Raw genomic sequence first — 27619 nt, 5'->3', positions numbered from 1 at the left:
CCTGCAGCCAGCACAGTGCCAGCCGGCTGGCTCTCTACACTGCTCTGCTGTGGGCAGTCACATACACAGGAGCTTGCCTGCAGCCAGCATAGTGCCGGCCGCCTCTCTACACTGCTCTGCTGTGGGCAGTCACATACACAGGAGCTTGCCTGCAGCCAGCACAGTGCCGGCCGCCTCTCTACACCACTCTGCTGTGGGCAGTCACATACACAGGAGCTTGCCTGCAGCCAGCACAGTGCCGGCCGCCTCTCTACCCCACTCTGCTGTGGGCAGTCACATACACAGGAGCTTGCCTGCAGCCAGCACAGTGCCGGCTGGCTCTCTACACTGCTCTGCTGTGGGCAGTCACATACACAGGAGCTTGCCTGCAGCCAGCACAGTGCCAGCCGGCTGGCTCTCTACACCACTCTGCTGTGGGCAGTCACATACACAGGAGCTTGCCTGCAGCCAGCACAGTGCCGGCCGCCTCTCTACACCACTCTGCTGTGGGCAGTCACATACACAGGAGCTTGCCTGCAGCCAGCACAGTGCCGGCCGCCTCTCTACCCCACTCTGCTGTGGGCAGTCACATACACAGGAGCTTGCCTGCAGCCAGCACAGTGCCGGCTGGCTCTCTACACTGCTCTGCTGTGGGCAGTCACATACACAGGAGCTTGCCTGCAGCCAGCACAGTGCCAGCCGGCTGGCTCTCTACACCACTCTGCTGTGGGCAGTCACATACACAGGAGCTTGCCTGCAGCCAGCACAGTGCCAGCCGCCTCTCTACATTGCTATGCTGTGGGCAGTCACATACACAGGAGCTTGCCTGCAGCCAGCACAGTGCCGGCTGGCTCTCTACACTGCTCTGCTGTGGGCAGTCACATACACAGGAGCTTGCCTGCAGCCAGCACACTGCCAGCCGGCTGGCTCTCTACACTGCTCTGCTGTGGGCAGTCACATACACAGGAGCTTGCCTGCAGCCAGCACAGTGCCGGCTGGCTCTCTACACTGCTCTGCTGTGGGCAGTCACATACACAGGAGCTTGCCTGCAGCCAGCACAGTGCCAGCCGGCTGGCTCTCTACACTGCTCTGCTGTGGGCAGTCACATACACAGGAGCTTGCCTGCAGCCAGCACAGTGCCGGCTGGCTCTCTACACTGCTCTGCTGTGGGCAGTCACATACACAGGAGCTTGCCTGCAGCCAGCACAGTGCCAGCCGGCTGGCTCTCTACACTGCTCTGCTGTGGGCAGTCACATACACAGGAGCTTGCCTGCAGCCAGCACAGTGCCGGCCGCCTCTCTACACCACTCTGCTGTGGGCAGTCACATACACAGGAGCTTGCCTGCAGCCAGCACAGTGCCGGCCGCCTCTCTACCCCACTCTACTGTGGGCAGTCACGTACACAGGAGCTTGCCTGCAGCCAGCACAGTGCCGGCCGCCTCTCTACACTGCTCTGCTGTGGGCAGTCACATACACAGGAGCTTGCCTGCAGCCAGCACAGTGCCGGCCGCCTCTCTACACCACTCTGCTGTGGGCAGTCACATACACAGGAGCTTGCCTGCAGCCAGCACAGTGCCGGCCGCCTCTCTACCCCACTCTGCTGTGGGCAGTCACATACACAGGAGCTTGCCTGCAGCCAGCACAGTGCCGGCCGCCTCTCTACCCCACTCTGCTGTGGGCAGTCACATACACAGGAGCTTGCCTGCAGCCAGCACAGTGCCGGCCGCCTCTCTACACTGCTCTGCTGTGGGCAGTCACATACACAGGAGCTTGCCTGCAGCCAGCACAGTGCCAGCCGGCTGGCTCTCTACACTGCTCTGCTGTGGGCAGTCACATACACAGGAGCTTGCCTGCAGCCAGCATAGTGCCGGCCGCCTCTCTACACTGCTCTGCTGTGGGCAGTCACATACACAGGAGCTTGCCTGCAGCCAGCACAGTGCCGGCCGCCTCTCTACACCACTCTGCTGTGGGCAGTCACATACACAGGAGCTTGCCTGCAGCCAGCACAGTGCCGGCCGCCTCTCTACCCCACTCTGCTGTGGGCAGTCACATACACAGGAGCTTGCCTGCAGCCAGCACAGTGCCGGCTGGCTCTCTACACTGCTCTGCTGTGGGCAGTCACATACACAGGAGCTTGCCTGCAGCCAGCACAGTGCCAGCCGGCTGGCTCTCTACACCACTCTGCTGTGGGCAGTCACATACACAGGAGCTTGCCTGCAGCCAGCACAGTGCCAGCCGGCTGGCTCTCTACACCACTCTGCTGTGGGCAGTCACATACACAGGAGCTTGCCTGCAGCCAGCACAGTGCCGGCCGCCTCTCTACATTGCTATGCTGTGGGCAGTCACATACACAGGAGCTTGCCTGCAGCCAGCACAGTGCCGGCTGGCTCTCTACACTGCTCTGCTGTGGGCAGTCACATACACAGGAGCTTGCCTGCAGCCAGCACAGTGCCAGCCGGCTGGCTCTCTACACTGCTCTGCTGTGGGCAGTCACATACACAGGAGCTTGCCTGCAGCCAGCACAGTGCCGGCTGGCTCTCTACACTGCTCTGCTGTGGGCAGTCACATACACAGGAGCTTGCCTGCAGCCAGCACAGTGCCAGCCGGCTGGCTCTCTACACTGCTCTGCTGTGGGCAGTCACATACACAGGAGCTTGCCTGCAGCCAGCACAGTGCCGGCTGGCTCTCTACACTGCTCTGCTGTGGGCAGTCACATACACAGGAGCTTGCCTGCAGCCAGCACAGTGCCAGCCGGCTGGCTCTCTACACTGCTCTGCTGTGGGCAGTCACATACACAGGAGCTTGCCTGCAGCCAGCACAGTGCCGGCCGCCTCTCTACACCACTCTGCTGTGGGCAGTCACATACACAGGAGCTTGCCTGCAGCCAGCACAGTGCCGGCCGCCTCTCTACACTGCTCTGCTGTGGGCAGTCACATACACAGGAGCTTGCCTGCAGCCAGCACAGTGCCGGCCGCCTCTCTACCCCACTCTACTGTGGGCAGTCACGTACACAGGAGCTTGCCTGCAGCCAGCACAGTGCCGGCCGCCTCTCTACACTGCTCTGCTGTGGGCAGTCACATACACAGGAGCTTGCCTGCAGCCAGCACAGTGCCGGCCGCCTCTCTACACCACTCTGCTGTGGGCAGTCACATACACAGGAGCTTGCCTGCAGCCAGCACAGTGCCGGCCGCCTCTCTACCCCACTCTGCTGTGGGCAGTCACATACACAGGAGCTTGCCTGCAGCCAGCACAGTGCCGGCCGCCTCTCTACCCCACTCTGCTGTGGGCAGTCACATACACAGGAGCTTGCCTGCAGCCAGCACAGTGCCAGCCGGCTCTCTACACCGCTCTGCTGTGGGCAGTCACATACACAGGAGCTTGCCTGCAGCCAGCACAGTGCCGGCCAGCGCTCTACACTGCTCTGCTGTGGGCAGTCACATACACAGGAGCTTGCCTGCAGCTTGCTGACTTGTAGGAAGCTCGCTGCTTTAGTAGCCATCCCTGGCCCATACACAGCCATAGGGCTGTACCTCAGTGTAGACTTGCTGAGGAGTCTACATAAAATTTGCAAATATATTCTCTCCTGTCTTTCATCTTCACTTGTTTAATAAGTAATCAATATTCTTTTTTCCTATCTATCCTCTCATATATTTCTCCATTGTGTATTTCTGCCTTCATTTTATTTAACTAGACCTCCAAATTGTGACAATGATGCGTGCACTTTCACAATTCCTCTATATTTCCAGCATGAATGGTGATCAAGTGACCACTAGTGATGCTACCATGCTCGGGTGCTCTGTACTCGTAATGAGCAGTGATGAGCGAGCACTACCATGTGCTGGGGGCTCAATACTTGTAACAAGTAGTGATAAGTGAGCACTATCATGCTCGGGTGCTCAGTACTCATAAGAATAGTGATGAGTGAGCACTACCATGCTCGCAACGAGTAGTGATGAGCGAGTACTACCATGCTCAGTACTCGGAACAACTTGTGATGAAGTGCTACCATGCTCAAGTGCTTAGTCAGGCCCGGACTGGGACTCGCATTCAGCCCTGGCATTTGGGGGTACACAGGCCCACTTTTCGTGTGGTGAATGTGTAATATCTTTGTGCACTTGTAGATTGTGTAACACGACCATATAACATGCAGTCACGGCTGCATCCAGTATTAGGCTATGTGCCCATGGGGACAGTGTCCTGCGGATATATCCGCAGGACATTCCGCAGGTGCTCCCAGGAAACAGCACCACAACTTTTGTTTGTTTCCATGCTGCGGAATGTCGTGCGGATATGGTGCGGGCTTTCTGCATTGAGGATACAGTACCATGGCTTCGGCACTGCATCCTCAATGCAGAACAAGTGCTGCAGTGATCGGGGTGTTCATACTTACCTCCGTCATGCAGCACCTCGCTTTCCGGCGGCCGGGTCACTGTCAGGCAGCGTCTGGTTCACTGTGCTGGAGGTGGGCGGGCATGAACTAACTCCGGCTGTCACATGACCGGAGCTCGTGCAGGCCCCGCCCACCTCTTCCTTCCTGTACCTGGCTTTATCCACCCCGCTTCTGTACACCGGACGGAGAAGTGACTCGGGTCTCTATCAAGGCAGGTAAGTATATGAGACCCTGCGGAGAAATCCGCAACAATGATTGACATGCTGCAGATTTTTCCGCACGAAAATTCACACGATTTCCGCTGTGGAAAAATCCGCAGCGTGGGCACAGCATTTCCCAAATGCCATAGAAATGGCTGGGGAGTAGCTGTGCTGCAGATTTCTAGAAAATCCACGGATTTTCCGCGAAAAATCCGCGGCAAAATCCGCGCATTTTCCGCAGCGTGGGCACATAGCCTTACAGCTCAGGCCTATTTATTGCTCTTAGTAGCAGTACCTGGTGAAGCCGCTATTTTCCTACAGAGCTGGGTCTCGCAGATAATGAAGAGGATGCTGCTCTGCACATAATGCTGCAGTCATATAGCTGATGGGCAGGGATACAAAATCACATCCCCTGAACTAATATTGATGACCTATTCTACAGATAGGTGATCAGGGAAGCTGTTGTTGTCACTGGTGATAATTTTGGGCACATACCACTTAGGAAATGTGCAATGACATTTTTTGGGGGGCAGATCCCACCATGGAAACTACTATGAAAAATCCTCAAATGACCATCTGCATCTACTCGCTGTGCACAGGTTCAGGATTTTGAGCAGTTTTTACCCACTTCAGGTTTCTAAAACCACCAAGTGATTAACAGAAGTGGCCGTTCCATTCTTCTGGTGTTTTCCACTCGGCAAACGTTCTGTACTTTACAATGGATAGGCTCGGAAGATGATGGAATCTACAACTCCCAGCTTGTCCTTAACAATGGTAAGGAGATGCTGGGAGTTGTTATCAGACTGTGGACCATACAGGAACCGCAATACTGATAAAACTGATAAATAATCATCTACATCCAGGTACCTTTATAGGTGACATCTTCTGAGTCGTTCCCATCATTTTTGTCTCCACACAGTACAGACGCCATGATGAGGTTTCGTGCCCACCGCTTGTCTCTGAAGCCCTCCCTCTTTATTCTTCAGCAGCACTTCCCCAGGCAGCACCTTTAAAAATAAAAGTATCATTATACTGCCCCATAAATATAAATATCTGCCATGCTGTGCCCCTGAATAAATACAATCCCTGACAGAAGTTCTGTCGCTTATCCATGTTATGTAAATAAAAGCTTATAACCTGACTTTAAATTCATCCATTGGTTTTATAAATTACTCTTTTGAAAGCTGAAACCCTCCCAAATTTGGTTTAGGTTATGAAAATAAAGTTGCTGCAAAGCTGAAATATCTATCATTTAATGAACACAGAAAGGTCAGATTTTGGCAAGACAAAGGTTTTGTCGCCTTGTCATATAATGCACCCAATCCTAGTTTACATCCTCACCTGTGCTCACTAAATGATCGGTTAATTAGTGGGTGTGTATAAAAAGAAACCCAGCACCCCAGACCTTCACTTGACCTCTGACAACATGCCAAAAATCCACCCTGCGACCAAAGCCTTGATTATCAAGAGGCTGAAGACCAGATCCACTGCAGAGGTGGCTGGCACGTTTAATGTGTCTCAGCGTCAAGTACAAAGAATAAAAAAAAGATTTGAAGAGACTGGAGATGTTTTTGACAAGCCCAGGTCCGGCAGACCCCGCAATACAACTGCTCAGGAGGAACGTTTGTTGGTTAGAAAATCCAAAACCAGCCCTTCTTCCACTGCAGCAGAGCTCCAACAGGCCTGGTCACCTCTAGTCTCTGTGTCGACTAGAACAGTTTGTAGGATTCTGTCTCGAAATGGTCTCCATGGCCGAATCAGTGCCCAGAAGCCAGCACTAAATAAAAAGGCAATTAAAACACCGTGTGGCATTTGCCAAGTCCCACAGCCTGCTAAGCAGATTGACGCTGGGAAAGTGGCAGAAGGTGGATTTCTCTGATGAATCTTCAGTTGAATTACACCACAGCCTCCGAAAATACTGCAGGATACCTACTGGAGCCCGTTTGGATCCAGAAAACAGTTACGTTTGTTGGTGGAAAGATCATGGTCTAGGGTTACATTCAGAATGGGGTGTGCGAAACATTTGCAAGGTGGAAGGCAATATAATAGCCTAAAATATCAAGAAGTATTAGCTACCTCTTGCATTCCCAATCATAAAAGGGGTCAAATTCTGCAGCAGGATGGTGCTCCATCTCATACATCCATCCCTACAACAAAGTTACTCCTGGCAAAGAAGATCAAGGTACTCAAGGACTGGCCAGCCCAGTCACCAGACATGAACATTATTGAGCATGTTTGGGGTAGGATGAAAGAGGAAGCTTGGAAGACAAAACCAAAGAATCTAGATGAACTCTGGGAGGCATGTAAGACTGCATTCTATGCTATTCCTGATGACTTCATCAATAAATTGTATGAATCATTGTTGAACCGCATGGATGCAGTCCTTCAAGCTCATGGAAGTCACACAAAATCTTAAATATAGCTCTAATAGCACCACAACTTCATTCACCAATGTTATGCAACATATCTTTGTATTAGAAGTTAAGTCTTTGTTTGAATTTCACATTACTTTCTGTGGGCGACAAAACTTTTGTCTTGCCAAAATCTGCCCTTTCTGTGTTCATTAAATGATCAATATTTCAGCTTTGGAGCAACTTTATTTTCATAACCTAAACCAAATTTGGGAGGGTTTCAGCTTTCAAAAAAGTAATTTATAAAACCAATGGATGAATTTAAAGTCAGGTTATAAGCTTTTATTTACGTAACATGGATAAGCAACAGAACTTCTGTCAGGGACTGTAATTGCTGTGCTTCCTTCACAAAATATCCCCCCACACTTCCCTTATCCAAAATACCTCCCACACTGAATCTCCTTAATATACCCCCACGCTGCCTCTTTCCATAATGTCCCCAAACACAGCTTCTCTCCATAATGTTCCCTCCACACTGCTCTCTTTATAATATATCCCCACACTGCTCCTCTCTCCATAATATCCCCCCATATTGCCCCTTTATTATTATTATTATTATTTATATATTCCCCCAAACTGCTCTTTTGTAATCCCTACACACACACACACACACACACACACACACAAACAATACACCCTCCATTACCCCTGCCTCCCCACACACACACAATACAATGCACCCCCATTACCCCTACACACACACACACGCAATACAATGCACTCTCCATTACCACTCCCCCCACACACACACACAATACAATGCACCCTCCATTACTCCTCCCCACACACACAATACAATACACCCTCCATTACCCCTCCCCCCACACACACACACACACACACAAAATACACCCTCCATTACCTCTCCCCCCCACACACACACACACACAATAAAATGCATCCCCATTACCCCTACACAAACACACACAATACAATGTACTCTCCATTACCCCTCCCCCACACACACACAATACAATGGACCCTCCATTACCCCTTACACACAAATACAATGTACCCCCCATTACCCCCTCCCAACACACACACACACACACTACAATGCACCATCTATTACCCCTCCCCACACACAAAATACAATGCACCCCCCATCACCCCTTACACACAAATACAATGTACCCCCCCATTACCCCCTCCCAACAGACACACACACACAATACAATGCACCCTCCATTACCCCTCCCCACACACAATACAATGCACCACACATGACCCCCTCCCCACACACAATACAATGCACCACCCATCACCCCCTCCCCACACACAATACAATGCACCACCCATCACCCTCTCCCATACATACACACAATAAAATGCACCCCCCCATCACCCCCTACAGACACACTCATACAATACAATGCACCCCTCATTACCCCCTCCCCAGACATAATACAATGCACCCCCCATCACTCCCTACACACACACACAAAATACACTACCCCATCACTACACACTCCTGTCTCCCCCCTCCCTCGGAATACAGTAACCACCCCTGCCTGTCACAAAGCGGTGTTCCTTCACAAATGCTCCCCGTTATGTGTCCTCAGCCCCTCTCCACTCATCCCCATTAATTAAACCTTTCATCTTCGGCTCCTCCATGGAGCGCTTACCGCTGCTTGATGTATCCTGTGTGGCGCCCGCAGCACTGTGATGACTTAAGCAAGGTGCTGCTCTCATCACGTTGCTGCACGTCGGGGGTGGGGCCCAGTCCCGGCATTACACTGTTTAAATGCATTTAGGTCTGAAAAACACAAATACATTTGAATAGGAAGGAGGAAGCTGCAGTCACCGAGAACGCCACCGTTGCGCTCCTCAGCAGTGTGTGCATGCCGAGAAAACTATCACACAGCAGGGCCGGCACAGCACAGCACGCTGCCTCCTTGTTCTGCTTCAGCTAGTGTGCGCAAATAATTCAGCCCAGCCTGCACACTGCTGAGCAGAGCGGCGGTGACTGCAGATATAGCGGCCCACTACAGACACCGGCCCACTACAGGGACCAGCCCATCTGGAATTTGCCATAATTACCCTATGGTCAGTCCGGGCCTGTGCTTGGTACTCATAACGAGTAGTAATGAGCGGTCACTACCATGCTCAGGTTTTCTGTATTTGTAACGAATAGCGATAAGCACTACCATGTATGGTATTTGTAACGAGTAGTGATGAGCGAGCACTGCCATGCTCTGGTTCTCGTAACGAGTAGTGATGAGTGAGCACTAACGTGCTCGGTATTTGTAACGAGTAGTGATGATCAAGCAGGACCATGCTCTGCTGCTCGTAACTACCATGCTCAGTACTTATAACAAGTAGTGATGAGCAAACACTACCATGCTTGGGTGATCAGTACTCTTAATGAGTAGTGATGAGTGAGCACTACCCTGCTCGGGTACTTTTAAGAAGTAGTGATGAGCACTACCATGCTCTAGTGCTCATAATGAGTAGTGATGAGCGAGTACTACCATGCTGGGTACTCGGAATTGGTAGTGATGAGCGAGCACTACCTTGCTTGGGTGTTCGGTACTCGCAACAAGTATTGATGAGCAAGCCCTAACATGCTCGATATTTGTAATGAGTAATGATGAGTGAGTACTACCATGCTTGGTATTCGTCACGACTAGTGATGAGCGAGCACTAGCATGCTCAGGTGCTCGCTAATTGTAATAAACAGTGATGAGCAGCACTAGCGTGCTCCTCCGTACTCGTAACATGGTGATGAGCGAGCACTACCATGCTTGGGTACTTGTAACAAACAGTGATGAGCGAGAACTACCATGTTTGGGTACTTGGTACTTATAACAAGTATTGTTGAGTGAGCACTACCATGTTTGGGTGCCCTGCACTTGTAACAACTAGTGATGGACAAGCACTACCATGCTCGGTACTGGTAACGAGTCTTGATAAGCGAGCACTACCATGCTCGGATGCTCAGTACTTGTAACAAGTAGTGATTAACGAGCAACACAATGCTGTGGTGCTCAATACCCGTAGCAAGTAGTGATGAGTGAGTAGTACCATTGTTCCGTCCCCACCGGAGTCTGCTCCAGTGACTTCTATGTGACTTCTATGTCATTGGATAGTACTGGTGATAGGAGAGGAGTTGATGCCAGCAGCGCTGGTGGGCGCAGGCTCCGCTCATCCACTGCGCTGGGTTTCCTTAGGATCAGCAGTAGCACTGGCTGACTGTAGGTAACATGTGTCTTCCAGCTAAAGTACCATCATTGCTACAACCAATGGGAAGACACCACACCCTTCTTATTTCCCCTCCTGTCTGCTGACCACTGCCAGAGATAGTTCTGATATTATGGCTCCTGCTCTGCCCTGTTCTGTTTAGTTATTTTGGTGTTCTGACTTCTGCTTGGTTCCTGACTACCCTTCTGCCTGCTGTTAATGTACCTCGCTGCCCGATCCGGATTTGACCTCTCCTTTGTGTTCTGTTTACGTCCTTGCCTGCCGATTCTGTCCCTGTTCTGCAATTCCTGGTTTGACCCTGCCTGATGACTACTCTTATCGGCCTGCAGCCTTCCACAGGTATTGATCACCTTGGGCCCTGTGTAATTCCAAATCCCTGTATAGGGGTTAAAGGGTTTCAGGGTTCTGGGGGTCCTGCTTGGTGAGTGGCTTCCCTCTATCCTGTCCATTACAGCCCGTCTGAGTCTGTGGATCCAGGCAGGCGTTACAACCATGCTCGTATGCTCAATACTCGTAACAAGTAGTTATGAGTGAGCACTACCATGCTCAGATACTTAGTACTTGTAACGAGTAGTGATGAGCGAGCACTACCATGCTCAGGTGCTCGGTACTCGTAATGAACAGTGATGAGCAGCACTACTATGCTCAGGTACTCGTAACGAGTAGTGATGAGTAAGCACTGCCAGGCTTCGTAGCTCGGTACTCATAACAAATAGTGATGAGTGAGCACGAGTTACGAGATATGTCGGGACGTGGCGACTGGGCAGATATAAAAATGTCCGTTTTTGTATTCTAAATATCTCACTTTTTCTTAGATTTCCTTACCAGTAATTGCATATCTGTCTTGCATGTATGGTTTTCGTGCTTTAACATCTCAGAATGCAAACTGTCTCTTTTTTGTAATTTTATGTCATGTTCAGTTGTGCTCCTGTTCTCATTGCACTTTTAGGAGTGCTGTCCGTCTTTTCTCTCTCTCTCTGTCTCTCATATATATATATATATATATATATATATATATATATACATATATATATACACAGTACAGATCAAAAGTTTGGACACATCTCATCTCTAGAACAACTATTAAGAGGAGACTTTGGGCAGCAGGCCTTGTGCTTTGGTCTCATGAGTCCAAATTTGAGATCTTTGGATCCAACCACCGTGTCTTTGTAGAAAAGATGAACGGATGGACTCTACATGCCTGGTTCCCACCATGAAGCATGGAGGAAGAGGTGTGATGGTGTGGGGGTGCTTTGCTGCTGACACTGTTGGGGTTTTATTAAAAATTGAAGGCATACAGAACCAGCATGGCTACCACAGCCAGCATCTTGCAGCGGCATGCTATTCCATCCGGTTTGCGTTTAGTTGGACCATAATTTATTTTTCAACAGGACATTGACCGCAAACACACCTCCAGACTGTCTCTCTATCTCTCTCCAGGTCTCCGTCTGTGTGTCGCTGTCTGTTTGTCTCTCTGTCTGTGCCTTTCTTTGTCTGTCTGTGTCTGTCTCTGCCTGTCTGTTTCTATCTCTCTGTCTGTATTTGTATCAGTCTATCTGTCTCCATCTCTGTGTCTGTCTGTGTCTCTCTATCTCTGTGTCTGACTCTATGTGTGTGTCTTAAGGCCCCGTCACACTAAGCAACATCGCTAGCAACATCGCTGCTAACGAACAACTTTTGTGACGTTGCTAGCGATGTTGCTGTGTGTGACATCCAGCAACAACCTGGCCCCTGCTGTGAGGTCGTTGGTTGTTGCTGAATGTCCTGGGCCATTTTTTAGTTGTTGCTGTCCCGCTGTGAAGCACAGATCGCTGTGTGTGACAGCGAGACAGCAACAACTAAATGTGAAGGCAGCAGGAGCCGGCTTCTGCGGAGGCTGGTAACCACAGTAAACATCGGGTAACCAAGAAGCCCTGTCCTTGGTTACCCGATATTTACCTTTGTTACCAGCCTCCACCGCTCTCACTGTCAGTGCCGGCTCCTGCTCTGTGCACATGTAGCTGCAGGACACATCGGGTTAATTAACCCGATGTGTGCTGTAGCTAGGAAAGCAGGGAGCCAGCGCTAAGCATTGTGCGCTGCTCCCTGCTCTGTGCACATTTAGCTGCAGCACACATCGGGTAATTAACCCGATGTATGCTGTAACTAGGAGAGCAAGGAGCCAGCGCTAAGCGATGTGCGCTGCTCCCTGCTCTGTGCACATGTAGCTGCAGCACACATCGGGTAATTAACCCGATGTGTGCTGTAACTAGGAGAGCAGGGAGCCAGCGCTCAGTGTGCGCTGCTCCCTGCTCTCTGCACGTGTAGCTCCGTGCGCTGGTAACCAAGGTAAATATCGGGTTGGTTACCCGATATTTACCTTAGTTACCAAGCGCAGCATCTTCCACGCGGCGCTGGGGGCTGGTCACTGGTTGCTGGTGAGCTCACCAGCAACTCGTGTAGCGACGCTCCAGTGATCCCTGCCAGGTCAGGTTGCTGGTGGGATTGCTGGAGCGTCGCAGTGTGACATCTCACCAGCAACCTCCTAGCAACTTACCAGCGATCCCTATCCTTGACTGGAGACTGCCCTTCCCGTGGTTGTTCCTTCCCGGTGAAAGACCTGGCTAGTTTCCTGCCAGCGTTGAGAAACATGTGATGGTGTCTCCGCGGCTTTCTCATTTGCATACTTCCCAGGGGGCTTTGCTCTAGAATCACTGCGTTGAGAAACACGTGATGGTGTCTCCGCAGTGGATATGTTGATCTCCCTAAGGTCAACAATGCTTGCTTAAGTAGTCTTTTACTAGGCATTGCCCCCACTAGCCAGATTCCTACTCCACACTGATGAGGGGCAAATACCCCGAAACGGCTGTCTGTGGATGGATACCATGTTTGGCATAGGTGGTCTCCTTGACTGGAGACTGCCCTTCCCGTGGTTGTTCCTTCCTGGTGAAAGACCTGGCTAGTTTCCTGCCAGCGTTGAGAAACATGTGATGGTGTCTCCGCGGCTTTCTCATTTCTATGTGTGTGTCTGTCTGTCTCTCTCTTTCCAGGTCTGTCTCTTTCCAGGTTTGTCTCTTTCCAGGACTGTCTCTTTCCCCGTCTGTCTCTTTCCCTGTCTGTCTCTTTGCCCGTCTGTCTCTTTCCAGGGCTGTCTCTTTTCCCATCTGTCTCTTTGCTCGGCTGACTCTTTGCCCGTCTGTCTCTTTGCCCGTCTGTCTCTTTGCCTGGCTGTCTCTTTCCAGGGCTGTCTCTTTGCTCGTCTGTCTCTTTGCCCGTCTGTCTCTTTGCCCGTCTGTCTCTTTGCCCGTCTGTCTCTTTGCCTGGCTGTCTCTTTCCAGGGCTGTCTCTTTGCTCGTCTGTCTCTTTGCCCGTCTGTCTCTTTGTTCGTCTGTCTCTTTCCAGGGCTGTCTCTTTACCCATCTGTCTCTTTGCCCATCTGTCTCTTTGCTCGTCTGTCTCTTTGCCTGTCTGTCTCTTTGTCCGGCTGTCTTTTTGCCTGGCTGTCTTTTTGCCTGGCTGTCTCTTTCCAGGGCTGTCTCTTTCTCCGTCTGTCTCTTTGCCCGTCTGTCTCTTTACAGGGCTGTCTCTTTGCCCGTCTGTCTCTTTGTAGGGCTGTCTCTTTGCCCGTCTGTCTCTTTCCAGGGCTGTCTCTTTCCAGGGATGTCTCTTTGCCCGTCTGTCTCTTTCCAGGGCTGTCTCTTTGCCCGTCTGTCTCTTTCCAGGGCTGTCTCTTTCCAGGGATGTCTCTTTGCCCGTCTGTCTCTTTCCAGGGCTGTCTCTTTGCCCGTCTGTCTCTTTCCAGGGCTGTCTCTTTCCAGGGCTGTCACTTTCCCAGTCTGTCTCTTTCCCCGTCTGTCTCTTTCCCCGTCTGTCTCTTTCCCCGTCTGTCTCTTTCCCCGTCTGTCTCTTTCCCCGTCTGTCTCTTTGCCCATCTGTATCTTTGCCCGTCTGTCTCTTTCCAGGTCTGTCTCTTTCCAGGTCTGTCTCTTTCCAGGTCTGTCTCTTTCCAGGTCTGTCTCTTTCCAGGTCTGTCTCTTTGCCCGTCTGTCTCTTTGCCCATCTGTCTCTTTGCCCGTCTGTCTCTTTGCCCGTCTGTCTCTTTGCCCGTCTGTCCCTGTCTGTCTCTTTCCCTGTCTGTCTGTCTCTGTCTGTCTGTCTCTTTCTGTCTCTCTCTATCCATCTCATCACTGGCATCATATTACCGTACCTCACACATAAGCTTCTTATACTTACAGTTTATTTTGTTCCTATAGCAACCACTAACAGTTTCTAGTGTGCCGCCCTGGCAAAACCAGGGTGTCACAGAGGTTTGCATCCATCTTTCTGGTGCAGATCTCACTCTCCCTTGGGGAGTTTCTAACACAGTGACACACAACACTAGTGGGCGGAGCTGAGAGGTCTGAAGTGTCTGGGAGGAAACTATATAGCGAGTTTTCAGTTTGCAGTGAACAGTCAGTCTGCAGGAAGTGTGGAGTCTGGAAGGAGCTCCTGTGTGGAGCTTGAGAAGAGGGGCAGTAAAGGCCTCAGGAATAGGCCAGCTGCTTGTGGGACCTGAAGTGGACCGGGACAGGGTAGTGGCCCCCCCTCTGCCGACTGTCGGGACCCAGTCCGGACCTGTGCATTGAACAGACACAGAGCTCAGGCAGGATAAGAGCACCTGTAGTACACCCCTGGGTGAAGGGCCCGTCCTCACAGGAGCCGAGGGCACCAGTTACCAGCAATTTGGTTTACAAAAGACTCTGTGTTTACTGACCCTCCACATAAATACAACCTCATCCAGCACCAGGACAACCGAGCTGTGAGTGTACTATTTCCTGCAATCCCTGCCACCACTACAACTCCCAACTGGGCCCCGGGACTACAACTCCCCTACCCGTGGAGGAGATCCCACCTTGCTGCCCTGCTTCATCAGCCTCGGGCATCCCCATATCTAGGCAGCGGCGGTGTCACCATCCATCACCGCAACCCACGGGTGGCGTCACAGACAATCTCCCTTGTAAATATCCCCTTTTTCACTTGTGGGCGGCGGATCGCTACTCGAGCCCGGGTCCGGTTCCCACTCGAGCCAAAGTAAAGCCCCGGATCCGAGCGTCCCCGAGCAGCCCCTTAGTTGCGGTCTGGCCCCCGCCCGCAACACTATTAATAGCCTGCAGCTCCCACCTCTATTCAGTTTAATGGAGGCAAGATTTTGGAGAGTAACTGTAAAGTGTGAGGTTAAATTTTCCTGTCAAAACATAGAATATGACGTTCCCTGGGTCACATGGGGCGTCTGTGCAAAATTTCGTGATTGTAAATGCGACGGTGCAAATTTCTTTAGCGGACATACATACACACATACATACATACACTGAGCTTTATATATTAGATATATATATATATTGCATTTAACGCACAGACACCTATTTTATCATTTATTTCTATAGAGCCTAAATTTTGGGGGGCCAAATCTCGTGAAGGGGGGGGATTTTGAATTTTAATGTTAGCAGTATTTTTAGTCTGGTGTTAAAAGGACTGTCAGCAGGTTTTTGATATGTAAGCCCTCTCACACGTCCATGCATTTAACACACCAGTGTGACAGCCTGTGGGGCAGGTCAGTATGTTTGTCTGTATGTATGTTCTCCGTGTGCTGTTCATGTGCTATAAATGTGACATCTGGATAGCACACGAACAGTATGAACTTGTATACTTACCTGTATCTGATGCTACTGTCACATTTGCTTAAGGGTCCGCGGTCAGTGCAGTGAATATTTATGAGCATAATGAGCGGGCCGAGAAGCCAGTGTTACAGCAGCACTGGAGACAGCAGCACCAGAGACAGGGAAGTGTAAAAATTATTTTTTTTAAGTGACGTGTTTTCTCCGTTAGATGTCATACTGATGTCACACACAATAAAAAATCTTTAGAAATACTTTTTCTATAGATCCCTTTATCTATGCCAGTGTATACAGGAACAGTTAGGCAGGGATTAGCAATATACACCCAGAGCTGCTCGTGGTTCTGGGTGCATATTGGACCTGACAGGTTCCCTTTAAACGTAGTTTCCTTTCCTTTGGTGAGCAAAGGGTTAATGTCAGTTCCTCCTTGCCTGATGAGAGTGAATATGTCTGGCTCATTGTGTATGCAGTAGGTGCCCAGAAAAAATAAAAGTCAATCGAATAGAGATAGTTCTGGCACACTAAAATAATTGATAACATAGAGCAAAATTCTTTGAATGCTGAATATATTTATTTGTGCAAAGGATAAACAATGAACGTCCGACGTTTCGACCATATAACTTAGGTCTTTATCACGGACAAAGTTTATCTATATGAACAGTGAGAAGGTATATATATGTTCTATTGCATATGGGCATCGCCAATAGGTAATGAAAGAACAAATATGAGATCCTTATGCGCTTGGGAATAATAATAGGAGAGGTAGCAGAGGTCTTTAGAATTGGAAATAATATATACTTGTGGTTGATCCTGAATTACCGTGTTGTGGTCAAAGGTAGATTTTATGGGGAGACAGAAAGGAATAGTGTGGTCCCCTCACTGAATGGTTCTCAGTTGCCTCCAAGAGACATAGATGCTTTGCGTAGCATAAAGAAGAAATCAACAGGCACTGATGCCATAAATAGGGAGTCAGGCGTCCCTGCAGGACTCTATGAGATACCTTATAAAAGTGTAAGAGGAATTTAAATATGGCATAGAGTGTGAAAAAGTACACCAAAATAGCACAAGTTAGGGCACATACCTGGAAGGCACTAATGTAATTAAACGTGCAAAGGAAAGATGAGTCCTGTACCACTTGTGGACCTCCGTTACCGCGATGATAAGTTCTCACTTGTAGGAGCTTGCAGCACCAGTATGTTAATCGCTCCGGTCACAGCGTGCTGGTCAGGTATGAAGATACATTCCGAGCATCAAGGTAAGACGAAAATGACCGCAAAACAGCTGCTATACCGGATGTTCTTTATTCAAGTTTTAGTGCAGGATAAAAACAGCGGCGGCAGGAGACACGGATACCGGCCCCTCACAAAGGACGACGGCCGTTTCGCCTGCAATCAGGCTTCTACGGGTCCACGTCTAAATGCAGCATGGCTCTCCTTAAATAGGGGAGTGTATCCAGGTGCCAAGCTGCAAATACAAACAAATCAGGAATGTCAAGTGATTTTTGTGAAAACATACAAACAGTTAAAAAAACATGTGTCAGCAATCACTGCTGAAGTTAAAACCAATACTTTGGATAGATCAGAGTTTTACAGATTTTAACAAAATTTACAAATTTATACAGATTTTTTGCAACTTTTTTCAAAAAACATTGCAGATTTATACAGATTTTTTACTAATTTTTTACTAATTTTTTACTAGTCTTTTGTTGGTACATACAGGTTGCCCACAAATTCTTTGAGGCTGGAAAAAGAAATGGTCATAATACAATATAAGAAATCCCTCTCTACCAATGTCCATGACTACTACCATATAAGGCATTATTTGAGGTATGTGGACGACGTGTTCATGGTGTGGGATGGAACTGAGGAGGTTTTTTCCGACTTTGTTTCATACCTTAATACCAACAACACCATGAACATGTCGTTCACGTCGGTTTTTGGAGGAAATTCTCTCAGCTTTTTAGATGTAGAAATGCGGGTGGAACAGGGAATAATCTCTACTAAAGTTTACAGAAAGCCGACTGCCTCCAATTCCTTACTACATTTCCAGAGCGCACATCCCCAACATACAAAAACGGCCCTACCCTATGCCCAGTTTTTAAGGTTGAAAAGAACAAACAGTACCGGTGAGGGTTTGTCGGAACAGGCAAATGATTTGAAACATAGACTGCAGGACCGGGGTTATCCCGATGCGATCATCGATTCAGCATGGAAGAGAGCCATAAATGATGAGCCTGATATCTGTCCACGAGGCGATATTAGGGATAGTAATGGGAATAATAAAAATAGAGAAAAAAGAGATGCTAACAAAAGATTCATGTTTAGTTTTAAATTTGGCCCTATGCATGATGTAATAAAGAAGATTTTGAGAAAGAATTGGCATATTTTGGAGAAGGATTCAGACTTAGTAAGCATGACCAGCTCTAGACCCTTAGTCACATACAGGAGATGTCACAATCTGAGGGACTTGCTAGTAAGGAACAGGCTGATGAGTCCGAGATCCTGGTTGGACATACAGTCCCCAGTGGAAAATTATCGGTGGGGACAGTGCAGATTTTGCAGCCTGCACCTTACTGGCAAGTCCGTGCGGATTGGTTCATATACGCATAAAGTAAAACAATTTATATCATGTAAAACAAAATACGTGGTTTATGTCGTGACATGCCCGTGTGGAAGGTTTTATATTGGAAAAACCATTAGGTGTTTATATATCCGTTTTAAAGAACACTATAATTCAATCCACACGGGCAAAGGTTTCCCCAGATTAATAGAACACGTACGTGAGACTCATGCTAGCTGTCCTGACGTTCTGCGGTTCGCAGGCTTAGTGAGAACGACCTTACCCCCACAGGGTGGGGATCTCCACAAAATTTTGCTACAAACGGAGGCTAAATTAATAATAAAATATGGAGCACAAGGTATTTTTGTGAGGTACAACGATTGGTTATTGATTAATTACCTTATTTGAATAAAGGTTGTATACATGCTTAATTTATGGCGGGATATGTTGCCTTTTTGAAATACTCAATCAGTAGGTAAAAAGTGATGATAATTATCATGGATATGCAGTTTTTGAGAATGGTTTATTACATTTTATAATGATCATCCCTCTTTGTTTGATCCTAAGAGGTTGTAAAGGATCTATGTACATGATGATTGTCATGGTGTGCTTAGTTAGTATGTAAAGAATTATGGTAGTAGTCATGGACATTGGTAGAGAGGGATTTCTTATATTGTATTATGACCATTTCTTTTTCCAGCCTCAAAGAATTTGTGGGCAACCTGTATGTACCAACAAAAGACTAGTAAAAAATTAGTAAAAAATTAGTAAAAAATCTGTATAAATCTGCAATGTTTTTTGAAAAAAGTTGCAAAAAATCTGTATAACTTTGTAAATTTTGTTAAAATCTGTAAAACTCTGATCTATCCAAAGTATTGGTTTTAACTTCAGCAGTGATTGCTGACACATGGTTTTTTAACTGTTTGTATGTTTTCACAAAAATCACTTGACATTCCTGATTTGTTTGTATTTGCAGCTTGGCACCTGGATACACTCCCCTATTTAAGGAGAGCCATGCTGCATTTAGACGTGGACCCGTAGAAGCCTGATTGCAGGCGAAATGGCCGTCGTCCTTTGTGAGGGGCCGGTATCCGTGTCTCCTGCCGCTGCTGTTTTTATCCTGCACTAAAACTTGAATAAAGAACATCCGGTATAGCAGCTGTTTTGCGGTCATTTTCGTCTTACCTTGATGCTTGGAATGTATCTTCATACCTGACCAGCACGCTGTGACCGGAGCGATTAACATACTGGTGCTGCAAGCTCCTACAAGTGAGAACTTATCATCGCGGTAACGGAGGTCCACTATTCCTTTCTGTCTCCCCATAAAATCTACCTTTGACCACAACACGGTAATTCAGGATCAACCACAAGTATATATTATTTCCAGTTCTAGATAAAGACCTCTCCTACCTCTCCTATTATTATTCTCAAGCGCATAAGGATCTCATATTTGTTCTTTCATTACCTATTGGCGATGCCCATATGCAATAGAACATATACCTTCTCACTGTTCATATAGATAAACTTTGTCCGTGATAAAGACCTAAGTTATATGGTCGAAACGTTGGACGTTTATTGTTTATCCTTTGCACAAATAAATAAATTCAGCATTCAAAGAATTTTGCTCTATGTTATCAATTATTTTAGTGTGTCAGAACTATCTCTATTCGAGTTCCTCCTTGCCAGCAGAATTTTCATTACCTCCCCTCAGGTGCTTCCAGTTTGGACCACTCCCATTCCCTATCCTCTTCACGGCACATGACGTACTGGGTACGTCATGGATTGTGTCAGGTTAACCCCTGCCTGCTGCCGCCGGCAGCGATCGCTGCACATGTCAGCTGATTTGAACAGCTGACATCTGCGGCTATCAGACACAAGTGGATTAGCTACCCACTCGCGCCTGTTAACCCCTTAGATTGTGCTGTGATAATGTCACAGAGCGATATAACAGCGGGCCGCGGCAAGCATTAACTTACCCGACTCCATCAGAAGTCACGTGATGTGATCACGTCGATCCGATGGTTGTCATGGTAGCACAGGGTCATGTGATGACTCCTGTAGCTATCATGAGTCAGTTCCTCTTACATCTGGCAGAGTCTGTGAGAGGAGAGCAGCTTTTGTGCAAATCAGAGCAATGCTGTTCTGATCTACAAGAAAGCATTAGTGATCAGACTGCTGATCGTTATAGTCCTCTATGGGGCCTATTAAAATAAAAAAAAAGTTCAAAATGTTTTTTTACAAAATTAAAAAAAAATAAAAGTTCAAATCAACCTTCATTCGCCCCATTGAAAATTAATGGGTTAAAAAAATATACACATATTTAGTATCGCCGCGTTCAGAAATGCCCGAGCTATCAAAATATAAAATCAAAAAAATTCCAAACGCCAAAATTATGTTTTTTTGGTCACTGCAAATTTTGAGCAAAATGCAATAACAGGCGATCAAAACGTAGCATCTGCGCAAAAATGGTACCATTAAAAACGTCAGCTTAAGACACAAAAAATAAGCCATCATTGAGCCATAGATCCCAAAAAATAAAACACTATGGATCACAGAAAATGGCGCAAAAAGTGCGCCATTTTTTTGGGACGAACTTCAAAAATAGATTAGATAAAAGTAAACCTGTAGAAGTTTGGTATCTACGAACTTGTTCTAACCTCAGGCATCACACCGACACATCAATTTTACCATTTAGAGAACACAGTTGAATAAAATATTGCTAAAACAATCATGCAATCGCACTTTTTTGTGCAAATTTATTTGTACTTGGAATTTTTTCTCCATTTTCCAGTACACTATATGGTTTCATTTAAAAGTAGAACTACAGAAAAATAAAAACATTACAACTCTCGAAAGAAGGGGAGCGAAAAAAAATAGAAAAACGGAAAATCGCCTGAGGGTGAAGGGGCTATATACACCCTCTTCTCCCCAGTAGAGAGGGCCAGTTATTTTGAATCCATCTGGAAGCTAGACTTTGACATGGAAGGAGCTGGTTGAGCTCTTATTGCAGGTAGCTGTGTAGGCTGCAGTCCTAGTTCTGACTGCAGCCATGAGTTGCAACTAATCTTTTCTTGTTATCCCCTGTTTTTCTTTCCTTTCCTTGGTGTTGTATTAGTGTAGCAGTGGGCCTAGAGCTCCTCACCTGCCAGCTCACTAGCCAGGGTTGTTACAGGGTCTGCCAGAGTCTCAAGTATACTGTTCAGCGACAGGTTCGCAACCTGTATAGGGACTGGCTTGGAGTGCAGAGTACAGCTGTAGGTGAGTGCAGGAGGTGATCCATCTTCACCCTCACTAGCACTAGGGACCACCATTGTTATAGTGTCCCTGATGTGCTCCCTTGTTATGTTGTTTGTTGCACCATACGCCAGACTTCCCCTAGTCACTACGTGATACTATATTAAACGGTTTGTCCTGGGCAGGCACACCTATTTAGAAAATATCAGAAGTACGGAAAGGTAAAACTCACACGTGTAAGATTTCAATGTATAGGATGACACACTCAGAGAGAAATAATAACAAAATCTGCAACACTAAACATGGCCACTAGGTGGCAGGGCTGTCAGTTAAATCTCAAAATGAGTAAAGTGCAATAACATATACACATGCATATAGTATTGACTGCTGTGGTGACCCAAAAATATAGTATAGTTAATATATAAATGGACATAGACTTATAGAAGGAAAAGTTAAAATGTAACATGCAAATGTATTAATAAAATGGCAGTGCTGAAGTCACATTAAGTGGCAATGCTGTAGACAGATAAAGTAATATTGTTTGTACAGCCCATTGCCAAGGTGCAGGAAGGATCCCAACACATGTTTCATCATGCTCTGGATACTGCACTTCTATAAGGAAGGGTTCTGTGAAGCGGCCTGCTATATCTCCCAATGCATATCTGCCACCTCCAGTGACAAACTCTCCAGCTGTTCAACTAGAGCAGTGATAGGGTCCATCGTAGACTCCCCAAAAATGGTGTGGCCAGTGGTAATGTCACGATACAGTGATGGAGGGAAGAGAGGGACGTAAACCCACTGTTCCCAGAATCAGGCTCACCCTGAGTGGGGCGTAACATAGATGCCTATCCAGTCTTCACCAGAGCATCTGATGGTGAGGTTGGCCAGGTCTGACGCTAGGCACCAGGTATCACTCTAGGGCAGCTCCTGGTTATCGTGCTCCACTAAGGGGGCTGGTCGGTACAAAACGAGACAGGAGAAGGGATACACTGCCACTAGGGAAGGATATGTAGGGATAATCTCTGCCACTTACCCTAAGCAATCCTGAGCTCCCTGACGTCCCTTTCTTTGGGGAATATGAGCAATAACAAGCAGATGGATGGCAGTTGAGAAAGAACTTCTTTAAAGGGAACCTGTCAGGTCAAAAAAGCGTTATATCCTACAAGCAGGAGCATGTGTGAGCTAGTAATCCCTTCCTACCCATCCCTGTGTTGTAATATTGTATAATATGAAAGTAATAAAATACGTTTTATTACTTACATATTCCCTATGTAAATGAGCAGGCCTCTAGCCCCATGGGCGTCGCATCGCCCTGTGGGCGTCTACATGCTTTCCATGGTATCACGCCCCTGTGGGCTTGATACCGTTGATTTACATAAGCGACGTCACGTCTGCTCCTTCAGAATCCCACGTGTGCGCACTTACCATTCTCGCCGTCTTTTCATCCTGGTGTTTACTTGCCAAGTTCAGACGCGCTCTGCGCATGACCGAAACCGCAGGAGTCTTCTGAAGCCAACAAGCAACCAGGATGAGAAGGCGGCGAGAACGGTTAGCACGCAAGCACAGGATTCTGAGGGAGCAGACGTTACCGACGCTCATGTAAATTCATGGTATCACGCCCACAGGGTGATGTGACGCCCATGGGGCTAGAGACCCTGCTCATTTACAAGGGAATATGTAAGTAATAAAACATATTTTATTACTTTCATATTACACAATATTACAACACAGGGATGGGTAGGTATGGGTTACTAGCTCACACAGGCTCCTGCTTGTAGGTTATTATGCTTTTTTGACCTGACAGGTTCCCTTTAAACAGTCATATAAGTGTCAGGATCTCTCTGTGGCTAATATCTGACAGCTATCATGTGAAGGCCAGCAAAGTAGATTACTGCAGGGTTGATGTCAGCGCCTTTAGGCCTTATTCAGACATTTTTATTTATCACAAATGATAAAAACGTACCATTTTACATCAGTTTTGCAATCCATTTTTATGAGTGTTTTGTTAGTATGTCAGTTTTTGCCATTAGAGTGTCATTAGTGATTTTCACAAATGAAAAATATAAAAATAAATTGCAAAGCTTCTCCTATCCATTACAATGTCAATTACGACAACAAATGGATTACACATTGAAGCCATCTGTCTGCTGTCAGTGATGTTTCATGGACCCATACACTTGTATGGGTAAGTTTGATCCGTGATCAAACGCCAAAAATGTCTCCATTAAATTTTTGCAGACACACATTCTGTAAAAATACCTGGACATGTGAATAGCACCATACACTTTCATGGGTACATATTCGAATTGTGAAAAGCATGGCTAGAACACATATGTGATTCACGGACGTCTCTAAGGCCTCTGCCACACACACATGAAAATCCCGCATGTGCCGCGAGACACGTATTTTCCCTGCGTGTTGCGTGTAGGTAAGTACGTGTCTCCGGTACGTGTGTTCTCCGTGTGCTATCCGCGATAACACACGGAGAACCAGTAATTTGCATACTCGCGTGGTCCTTCCTGCTGTCCAGGGTACTGATCTTTGGTCTTTGGTCCTGCCGACTCTCCGCTGTTGCTGCTTCCGGCCGCAGTGAAGTGAATATTAAATGAGCATAATGAGCGGTGGTCGGCAGCAAGTGACAGCAGCGGCAGAGACAGGAGGGCTGGAGAAGGTGAGTAAAGATTTGTTATTTTTTTCTCTGACACGTGAGTTTTCTCCAGCGCGTGTCACACGGGACCGCATCCACACTACATCCGTGTGGTACGGGTGCGGGCCGTGTGACAACCGTGCTGCCGGAGAAAAACGGACATGTCAGCATGTTGGAAAACGCACACACGTACAAACGGACACGAACACACGTTCCGTGTGGTTTTACGTGTGTGTGCCTGCTACCATAGGGTAGCATTGGTGTACGTGTCTCCGTGCCGCCGGTACATGCAAAAACGTACCAAACACGTACCGGAGGCACGGATGTGTTTCGGAGGCCTAAAGAAAAGAGAAAAGCAATAGGGTCTTATCTGTGAGTAAAGTAGTATTGCAGAATTAGCTGAATTCGCACCTGGAGGGAGTTGCGAACCCACAACATAGGAATACGCTCAAAAGTTTGACTGCTGCAAACACTCAGATATCAGAAATAGATGTCAGGAAAAGAAGAGTTAAATATCCCCGCTGCCGAAGGATAAGATGCACAGGATGTGAAGATGACAAGACAGGTAAGTATGATACAAGTAGTTTATTAGGTCTACACGTTTCGAAGTATAAAACATCTTCTTCAGGACAAAAGCTATCCTTTTCCTGATAGGCTTTAGGGAATCCATCCTTTATTTCAAATAACTGTAATAAGAACAACATTGCGTGGATTTTCCTCTAGTTTATTTTACAGTCTTGTTTGTTACTGACTTTCTGTAAAATCACAACACTAATTAAAGTGCTAGACGCCTGCTAAGTATTAACATTTCACATCCAGTTATGTTTGGTAATCTTTGGTCAAGTGGAATGTCTTTCAACACACATTATAAGACCATGTCATCCTGTGAACAGATGCCCCTTGATCTTTATATAATGGTTGCAAAGCATGGGTTATAGGAAGCAAGGGAGAAACATTTTGGGTTTCAGGCCAGGATTAACAAGTGATCTAATAAAATCCAGCAAAAAACTTGTGTTTATTTTATATTGTCATTTATTACCGGGTACAAAGCCAACTGCTTTATTAAAGTAAAAACTAAAGTGAGTTTCCTTCAGAAATGCAATGTCTAACCTTTTTTTATAAAGGACATTTAAGAAGTATAGGCCGTTTCTCAGGACTGTGTAGCTGTAACGCTCACTGCTGGTATAGATGAGGCAGCGTGTGGGAGTGGGCCCACAAGACCACAGGGAGGACCCAGGCTTACCCTTTAGTGGGAGGAGCTTAACTAAGTGTTGCGAGGCGGACACCAGGTACCACTCCCAGGGCAGTGACCAATACTGCAGCAACTGACACCCTTGACAGGAGACTGACTCAGGTCCAGACACAGATGCAGGCAGGTACAGGCGGGTTGGCTGTGGCAGACAGGTAAGGAGGGTACGGACAGGTATGGTGGGCACGGCAAGGACAGATAGGTATGGGAAGGCAGACACAAGAATAAGTAATGGGACATGAGCACGGATTCTGACAGCTAGCTAGCAGACTGTAAGACTAGCGTTGCTCAGGCACACCTTCCCTAGTGGGAGGATGCCTTAAATACCTAGTGCCTCTCAGCCATAGCCTGAGAGGCATTTCTTGAAAATAGAGCACTGGCCCTTTAAGAGGAGGGCAGGTCTATGCACGTACCCTAAGTGCACTCCCGGGGAGCCTGTGTGGCATGCACAGGCCCTGGGAGAAAGAGGGAGCAGGCACACCCATGGACGGCCGCATGGCATCGGCGGAGGATGCAACCTGTTTGGGGCAGTGAGTAATTCGGTGTCCTATGGTCTTATGGGCAGTGCAGGGACGCCTGCACTACAGTAGCCCATTGTTAGTTCAGAATTATGGTCTGATGACATTCTTAGGAAAGGCTAAGAGGAAGAAACCGTAAGATTAGGGAGTAAAAAGATAGATGAAAGACAACCTAGTCAAAATAATAGAGCATAAAGTAAACAGAAAAGACCGAAAGGTAGAAAAAAAAGAGTATGAAAGCCAAAGCGAGTGTCATGATGTTACTTTGGGATAACGAAGGACAGGAAGCTCCAATGCTGTCCCTTATGCTAGGGGACCCACCATCGCCACCGGGTACTCCCAATCGCAGCGGTGGTACTCTATCTTACCACGCACCACAGGTGGCATCACGAACTTTCCACACCATCCCCTGTAAATACTCCCCCCTTTATTCTGAGTGGCCGCGCGACCCCGACCCCCGGGTCCGGAGACCCCTCGAGCCACCGCGGATCCGGATACGAGCAGCCTGGCTGCTGACGCAAGGGCGGCACACAAGCACAGTGGATGGGGCTTGTACAGATCCTATGCCTACTGTGCTTGTTTTGCCTGCAGCGTAAACTGACATGCAGTGCAGCTTCCCGAGCCACAGCATATCAATTTATTGCTGTGGAGGCACAAGTGTTTTCCGCAAGGAGAACAGAGAGAAAGACCACAGTGGCTCGAACCCTGATCGTGGGCATGGGCAGCTGGGGTCTCCTGTGGAGAGCACTCGTGGCACCACAGGAGGACTGACACTGTGTTTCTTGATGGTGTGCATGTACCCTTACAGCGTGTATGTCTATGCAAAGTGTGGATGCAGGGTTCAGAGCGGTGGGTGGGATTACGGGGTGATGAGGCTGAATATTCATTCAATTAATTAGCTGGCACATTCTCACTGCAATCCTTGGTAGCACTGATAATCTGAGAGTGACAGAACAGCAGAAAAGAATATAAGCCCCTGTCTTATTTTTGAGGAAGGTTATCTCACTCTTTCAGAGGGACACCCAAGCCTGGGATTTCTCTCTCCCACCCGGTTCTCAGTTGCTCTGGATGGTGGAGGGTTTTTTTGTGCTTTGGAGCCGAGTTATGACGATGCCAACCGTGTAACCCTGGTTGAATCCAAACTACATCAGATTTGTCAGGGAGACCGGCCAGCTGTGCACATTAGATAACTGTCTCACCCAACAATTATCTCTGACAACTACCCAGCATTTGCCCTGCATGATTATCGTGAATGAGCTTTCTGAGGATAGCTAGTTTCACAATTATTAAACAGTCTAAACAGGTTTTGCTCATTTGTGGTGTGAAGTTATCTTTTGGTTTGCAAAAAAAGATAATAGTTGGCAGTGCATTGGTGGTCATATAATTTTGCAAAACTGGCTAATGGAAATGCTCCATTAAAGGGAACCAATCACCAGGGATACCAGAGGTGATTATCACAGGAAGAGGGATGATAGGCTGTTGACCATAGCTAGCAAAGAAAGGTGACTTTGCAGAGGCCTCATGTACATGATTATTGTACGAGAATTCCGCCCAGGGTACAAGCTTGGACTAGACGTCATGGCACACATTCGTGAAAT

Source organism: Anomaloglossus baeobatrachus, chromosome 1 (genome assembly GCF_048569485.1).
Source record: "Anomaloglossus baeobatrachus isolate aAnoBae1 chromosome 1, aAnoBae1.hap1, whole genome shotgun sequence".
Classification (NCBI taxonomy): Eukaryota; Metazoa; Chordata; class Amphibia; order Anura; family Aromobatidae; genus Anomaloglossus; species Anomaloglossus baeobatrachus.
This window is presented reverse-complemented; position numbering follows the sequence as displayed.